The sequence below is a fragment of the Erpetoichthys calabaricus genome, chromosome 6, assembly GCF_900747795.2.
Source record: "Erpetoichthys calabaricus chromosome 6, fErpCal1.3, whole genome shotgun sequence".
NCBI classification, from domain to species: domain Eukaryota; kingdom Metazoa; phylum Chordata; class Cladistia; order Polypteriformes; family Polypteridae; genus Erpetoichthys; species Erpetoichthys calabaricus.
The window spans coordinates 157366368-157373708 of NC_041399.2; the positions used below are offsets into that span (position 1 = coordinate 157366368).

At 34.0% G+C, this 7341-nt stretch overlaps 1 protein-coding gene across 2 annotated transcripts in view; it reads right to left on the reverse strand.

Annotated features, from left to right (window-relative positions):
• The window catches only part of fyco1a (FYVE and coiled-coil domain autophagy adaptor 1a), a 600194-nt gene extending 593186 nt beyond the window's left edge, over positions 1-7008 (reverse strand). Inside the window, exon 1 of one of the 2 annotated variants that reach the window (XR_007935327.1) lies at positions 6955-7002. The gene's annotated coding sequence lies outside the window, so the exon portion shown is untranslated. Of the gene's footprint in view, positions 1-6954 lie in introns of both variants that reach the window. The other variant, XM_028804043.2, reaches the window with a different exon arrangement.
• Between the last annotated feature and the right edge of the window lie 333 nt (positions 7009-7341).

The window sequence follows — 7341 nt, forward strand, 5'->3', positions numbered from 1 at the left end:
CCTGCAGAGAAGGACTGGAGTCAGGTGAGGAGTGGACAAGGTTTTGGAGGCAGGAGAGAGGAGGCGGCCTGACGAGCAGGCAGAGAGAGTGTGAGAGCCTGGACTTTGGGGGAGATTGGTGCTGGAGGCACTGGGTTTGTGCACTTTATTAGAACTGTATATACTGTAAATAAACGTGTGGTGGACTTGAATATGGTGTCCGTCTGTCTGTGTCCGGGCAGCTTATCACAAGTGCCAACATCTATTGTCCTGTTTCATACATACAAGACCGCAAGACAAACACATTAGTTAGTCTTCATTGTTTGTTAATTTATTTTTATTTTTAAAGTTGTGTTTTTGTTTTTATTACCATATATACCGTCAGGACTGGATTGTACTGTATAACTTATGGTATTTTATACTGTCTGTTGTCCAAGTCAAAAGTGGAAAACTCTCGCTATTGATCTAACAGATTATGATATGCTAATGCCCACCTGAGAGAGTAACCACAGAACACACTGCCTTTTTTTGTAGGTGAGGCAATGCGCTGTATCAGCGCGTACTCCTAACCTCTCTCTCTCTTTCTCTATTATGCCTACGTGACCACATGCTAATACCCAAACTATTCTGAAGCAACATTTGCACTGTTTTGTGTTTTTTGTATCTCACACCCTCATACACTTTTATCGTAAGACCATCCCTTATCTACAATGGAGCGTTCGATCAGAAGAAAATATGAAGCTGATTTTAAATTAAATGTCTTTGAAGTGGCAAAAGAAATTGGTAACTGCGCTGCTGCCACACAATTCAATGCATCTGAGAAACTGATGCAAGATTAGAGGAGGCAAAAAATTTAAGTGTTGCATTTTTGAACGGGCGTATAAGTTGGGGTCTGATATTATGATCGCTTTTTTGGGTTTCAACAACCAACTCACATTTATTTTTATTTTTAAACTTGTGTTTTTTCTAATTATATTTTTCTCAAACAATTAAAAAAAAACACTTTATTTTCCTCCCAGCCAACGCTGGGTATTTCAGCTGGTATATATATATATATATATATATATATATATATATATATATATATATATGTGAATGTATGTATGTATGTATGTCTATATATATATATATATATATATATATATGTAGATATGTATATATATGTGTATATATATGTAGATATGTATATATATATGTGTGTATATATATGTAGATATGTAAATATATATACGTAGATATATGTGTCTGTGTGTGTGTATATATATATATATATGTGTGTGTGTATGTATGTATGTATGTGTGTATATATATATATATGTATGTGTATGTATGTATGTGTATATGTATGTGTGTGTGTGTATGTATGTGTATATATATGTTGATATGTGTATATATATATGTATATATATGTGGATGTGTATATGTATATATATATATATATATGTTTATATGTAGATATGTGTATATGTAGATATGTATATATATGTACATATGTATATGTATATATATGTTTATGTGTGTGTGTGTGTGTGTGTGTGTGTATATATATATACATATATATGACAGCAACACTCATATCAATGACAACACAATTACATTGACAATCATGTTACGTTATTTTTAAAATGTTTCCTTTTCTTTTTCATAAACTCTTTAACACACTACTTCTCCGCTGCGAAGCGCAGGTATTTTGCTAGTTAACTATATAAAAATGGAGCATTGCACTGTTAACCCAGTATTGTAAAATATATATATCAAATTACACACAGAATAGTTTTAAATATTTCTAAAGTTTAAATTAAAACATGAGAACCATCACTGATACACAGAGACATCTATGTCCTATGAATAAAGATGAATTTCTCACATCTAGGTTCAATTCCCACTAGTAAATGTGTATATGGAGTTTGTACACTCCTCTCATATTTATATGGGATTTCTCTATGTACTCTTATTCCTTCCTACACCCAGAAGATACGCATGTTACTTCAAATACCAACTCTACTTTGGAATTTGTGGAGTCAATCATGGTGTAAGTGTGCTAAAAACTTAAAGATTTGAACAAAACATAATAAAATGACTCTTGTACTCTTGTTCTTGATATGTTAAATAATTTTCGATAAACCAAAAACAAAGCTGAAGCTTTCGATATGGGACACAATGTTTAGTTTAAGGAAATATATTTGAAAACTTTCATAATTCCCCTGGATGACAACATATCATATTTTGTCAATTTATAAACTGCTTTATTATGCATTTTTATATTAAAATGCACAGTTTCCCATCGAGGATGGCTTCCAGCATTGCATCCTGTACTGGTATGATAGATACTGATGAATCTAAAATTACAATAAGTGGTCTTGATAAATTAATGGACTGACATGGTAACATGAACTAGAGCCACTGTCTGGTATGGGTTCAATACAGTACAGAAGCTTTAAAGAGATTCGTTGAAAGCATTGATCTGGGAGGAAGGTAGGTAGGTAGGTTAAAGTGGCAGCTGCTGTAACAACAGTTTGGGATAAGGTGGGTGCCTTCAATAGGTCTTTCTTGTTCTGTGTCATACCTTAGATACCATACTTTTAGAGGGAGACTGCACACTAATATTTGGCACTATGAATGGTGGTAATGCATTTGTTATCTTTATAAGCACTGTACAGTACAGTAACTTTCCTTATTTAATATAAGCCACACAATGGGCAAGCCCTGCTGAGGCAGATTGTTCTTGTACAGATGGGCTCTTCCTTTTAGGTTTTCACACCACTTATGTATTCTTAGTTATTAGAACACCTTGAACAAAGATTACTTTCTGAGAGAAGTTTTATTGATTTTATTGTCTAGGGAAAAAGATGGCTATCAATAATGGAAAAAAACAACAATATTGCAGATATTATTGCTAGAAATTACAATATATATTTCTGACTTACTATTGAGCATGGTTCCATGTTACATTTATCTCAGAGAACAGAGAAGAATACATGGATTTAAAAAATAAAGAGGAGTAGGATTTATTGAATTCCAGTGGCAATTTCAAAGGAGGCAGCTTTGTCTTCAGTCATTTCTATTATTTCCTAAATCTGAACTTAGGGTTTCATGGGAGAATGGACCATTTCACCATAGATTTCTGTGCTTTTGCTCTGTCTTATAAAAGTGAAGAGCCTCTTCAACATAAAAACAGGAACAAGAAGGTGACGGCTTAGAATGGAGCTCAAGGACATAATATACTGTACTTTACAATGTATAACTCCTGTCAGATGATAACCCATGAATAAATGTATTAAATACTTCCTCTTTTACCTAAGAGCAAACAAAACAAGTTTCTTGATTTACTGTAAAAGCAGTCTGCTAACAAGAGGTAGTGTAACTGAAACAGACCATATTTGCGTAAGTTTAACCAAAGAGCTTGTATTTCACCAATGCTAAAAACATTAAGACATTAATGTATGAGAAACATTTTCATAAAAATATATTAAGAAAGGTGTATAACAATTGCAGCTGTTTTAATGTTTGTGCAACTTTAAAATACCTTGTAGTTTAAGACCTTCACTTTAAGTTATTTCTAAACAGTTAATTATGGGGTTAAAAGCAAACAGCAGATGTGGTGTAAATAGCACAAATTGGAGGAAGTTGCCCTGAATTTGCACTTTTGTGGCTTTTCACATTTTTAAAACAGAGTAAAAAAAGGATTTATGTGTAATCATAAAAGTACTTATGTCCCTTGTAAAAAGAAAAATACAAAGATTAAAATATCATAACTAAATACCCATATACATTTTGGGTATCAGGAACAAAAATAACAAATCAATTAAGTGTTTTAGAATGAATCTTTGTCTCTCACAGGAAATAACTCACAGCACTTTTGTCTATATGGGAAATAACAGTGTTAACAAATTGAAGCAGCTAATTCAGAATGATTTTTACAATTATGCTGCTAATGAAAGAAAATATATTTATTAAAAAAACACCATACTCTTACCAACTAAATTCAGAAGACAGTGTTGATTTATATGAATCTTGAATACATTCTTGAGAACACAATCACTTAACAACTGTTATCGATAATAAATGTATCATATATGTAATAGGGAAACAAAATAATTTGCACATATGTGTAATTGAAGAGGAATTTCAAAGAAATAACCAACCTCTAATTATGTTGGTAGAACAGAAACAAGCATATAGGTTGGGAGGCTCAGATACAAATACACCATTTAATAAATAATAAACACATATAATAAATAAGTCTTTTACTTTTTTTAAACTAAACACATAATGACTTTCTGAACCCAGTTACTTCAACACAGGGATGTGGGAAGCAGGAACCAACCATGGATGGAAATGGATGCCACATCATTGTAAAGTACAAATACCAATACTCATTTATTTAAAACAAATATATACTTGCTAATTTACAAAAGCAGTGTCTCTTCATATTTGAAGAGTTTTATATGGAATATATCACATTATTACAATTACTGATCCTAGCAACCCATCCTCTTTTTTTTTATTTAAAAAACACAAGGTGACCACCTGGTTCCACTTTATCCAGTCAGGGTATTTTACCCATGATTTTTCAAGATACTGAATACTTTTCACAACCATTTTGCTAAGATGTTTTTTGTTTTCTCTGTGTTTTCAGGCACTGACTAAATATAATAACTGGATACCAAAAATATCTATCTATTCAACTCACTAGCCCAATGCCAGTCAAACTAAAATATTTTTTCTATTGAACCCTGAGCAGAGTAATGAATAACCACTGACAAACATGTTAGGATACCAATGAGAACATAGCATACGAGTATGTGTTGTGCCCGTCAGTGAGGAAGTAGCAAATTTTCCTGGTATTATTAGGTGAGTTTAACTACATAAATTGAAACTAATCAACAGGTTAATATAATGACTAATAAAATAACCATAAACAGCGTTATTGATTTAACCATACAACCACTACAATATTAAACTACTACTACAGGTTTGCAAGGAACCTATCTAAATAACAATGGATGTATTACAGGCATAGGCCATGGGTTGGACATGAATGCATCACAAGACACACTCATGCACACACACATTCACCAATACCGCAATTCATGATGACACAGAATCTAATGCAAGCAATGCCATTACTGAAAACTATATAATAAACTAGTAAAAACTGACAGAATTGGAACAGCACCCTGCTAATGTTCTCCACACCTGTTGCTGCAAACCCCATAGTTGCCATGTGTTTTTCTTTAAAAAATTATATGATTTGAAACTTCTTTTATTTATTAAGCTCCTAATTTGTTTACATTATACCTCTTTCTATTTTAGGTGATTAGTCAGAACATTCGGAATGTAAGACATTTTCTAATTGCTATAATGCACTTTTGGGGATGCTACAAAGTTTCCTTATTAAAAGAAATATCTTTAAAACCTCAACATTTAAAAAAAAAATTGCCTGACAATCGAATGCAACAGTTTTAATATTAATGCAAATGTAACTGTATTTAAAATAAAAAGTGAAACGATAATTACATCCTCAACCCAGAAAGATGTCCATTCATGTCTTTTTATTGTGCTGGAAAAGTCAGTCAGTCAGTCAGTCAGTCAGTCATTGTCCAACCTGATATATCCTAACACAGGGTCACGGGGGTCTGCTGGAGCCAAACCCAGCCAGCATAGGGCACAAGACAGGAACATATCCCGGGCAGGGCACCAGCCCACCGCAGTGCTGGAAAAGTGCTGTACAAAAATGGATTTACTGTTTTTTATTTGACAATTTGCACTGCAACCACAGAGATATAAGTGTAAATGTAAATTTTCGTATTAACAATAAACCTATTGTTTGCACTGTACTGAAATACTCTATTATGGGCAACCTCTCTCGGCCGTTATAAAACTCATTTCAATCAATTCTGGGCCTAGGAGAGCAGCGTTACTGATCTTTATGCAGGATGTACTTAGGCGTGTATCAAACTATGAGGAAGAAAACGGCAAACTACTGTGCCTGTAAATTCCTGTTTTATTTGCAATCAACGAGAAAAGGGAAGAAAAACAGCATGCCGATGTATCTGCTCTGTTTGGATCCATGACCACTTGCTATCTCTTTAAAAAAGGCCAAGAATGCTAATCAAATCATTAGAATTCGTGACTTCTGATAAGAGAGTGTCTTAACATATGAAAGCGCACTGTTAACTATAAAAAATAAATAACATATAAAGATCCATCAATCTTCCGACTCCATGCTGTCAGTTCAGGAACTAATCATTTATGTCGTGTCGCCAAATCAAGATGTACAGTGGGTGAATGCCCAAAGTTTACAAAGAGGCCGTGCCGGTAATCGAACTCAGTCTTACCACTGTGCCACCCGGCCGCACCAGGAATAAAACTTGATTTCGAAATTTTTTCACAACCTTTCTAAGTTGTATCTCCACAAACCTGGCAAATACTGTATATCTAAAAACTGCGAAAATGCCACTGAAAAAGGACTTTCAGCATAGCTGTCAAAATTGTCCATAACACTCCCTCAGAAACTAACCAACAGGCCGACGCATCACTATCGTTCACGTCAGTACACTTTTGCTGTCTTTCCTCTGCTGGTAATAAACTCGCCATTTTATGATTTCCAACTTTATCCCTGGATAGAGAAGTGAATATTAGATAATTCGAACATACCACAGATATGTCTCTAGGAAAGTTTCACACAACTCGTATAACAAAATGGGAACCTGCGAGAATACTGTACATTCAGTAGGTATGTAAGTGACAGTGTTATTTATAATACTCCAAAACACATTTATACTTTTTTCGTAAGAAAATAAACATGTCACCTCTAAAATTTAGGGCAACGTTATTTTGCCTCCATAGTTTTAAGACTTATTACTGCAAAAATTATTTTTCTAAGAATATCGCATGACAAGACTCTATGTTAAACTACCAGAAACAATGACAACAAAAGCATAAAAGGAAAAAACAAAACTTTGGACATACTCAAAAAGTGGAAGATTCTTCAATCGCTTAGTTTACAGCGCAACCTAGTCTGCTTTTGAAAGGGGCGGATGAAAGCGGCTGAGTGAAAGTGGACATAGCCAATGAGAAACAGAGATGACAGGCGTTTATTGAGAGGGACGCGGTGTACTGTATATATTTATGCGTGGGACACTGGAGATTAGGGTGCTGAGAGTTTGGTTGAATTGACAGTCTGGATAAACACGGCTTGGTCATATGATGTTTGGAGTTTGGTACAGTGATATGTTATCGTACCTGTCTGTCCACCGCTGCCTCACGGCAGTGTTGTTTTGAACTGTCGTTTTAGCTAGATATATATAATTTGCATGAATAATATTGCACCAATGATTAAGTTTAAGTTAAGTTTGC